Here is an 878-nt window from a genome sequence, read left to right as displayed (position 1 = left end):
GAAAGACAGCAGTCCCCTGTACTGACTGCAACCCATGGGCTCCGTGGCTGTGGAAAAACGTTACCCTTTATGTATGTGGTGGGTTGACCCTGGCTGGACACCAGGTGCCCACCAAAGCCGCTCTATCACTCCCCTCCTCAGCCACACAGGGGAGAGGAAATGTGATGAAAGGCTCGTGGGTCGAGATAAGGACAGGGAGAGATCATTCACCAATTATTGTCACGGGCAAAACAGACTCGACTTGGGGAAAATGAATTTAATTTATTACCAATCAAATCAGAGGAGGATAACGAGAAATGAAAACTAAATCTTAAAACACCTTCCCCCCACCCCTCCCTTCTTCCCGGGCTTAACTTCACTCCCGAGTTCTCTACCTCCTCCCCCCCAGCGGCGCAGGGGGATGGGGAATGGGGGTTGTGGTCAGTTCATCACACGTTGTCTCTGCCGCTCCTTCCTCCCCAGGGGGACTCCTCACACTCTTCCCCTGCTCCAGCGTGGGGTCCCTCCCACGGGAGACAGTCCTCCATGAACTTCTCCAATGTGAGTCCTTCCCATGGGCTGCAGTTCTTCACAAGCTGCTCCAGCATGGGTCCCTTCCACAGGGTGCAGTCCTTCAGGAACAGACTGCTCCAGCGTGGGTCCCCCACAGGGTCACAAGTCCTGCCAGCAAACCTGCTCCAGCGTGGGCTCCTCTTTCGACGGGTCCACAGGTCCTGCCAGGAGCCTGCTGCAGCGCGGGCTTCCCACGGGGTCACAGCCTCCTTTGGGCATCCACCTGCTCCAGCGTGGGATCCTCCATGGGCTGCAGGTGGATATCTGCTCCACCATGGACCTCCATGGGCTGCAGGGGGACAACCTGCCTCACCATGGTCTTCACC

The sequence above is a fragment of the Pygoscelis adeliae genome, unplaced genomic scaffold (assembly GCF_000699105.1).
Source record: "Pygoscelis adeliae isolate BGI_AS28 unplaced genomic scaffold, ASM69910v1 Scaffold111, whole genome shotgun sequence".
NCBI lineage: Eukaryota > Metazoa > Chordata > Aves > Sphenisciformes > Spheniscidae > Pygoscelis > Pygoscelis adeliae.
The sequence above is the reverse complement of the archived record's forward strand: the minus strand, read 5'-3'. Positions refer to the sequence as shown.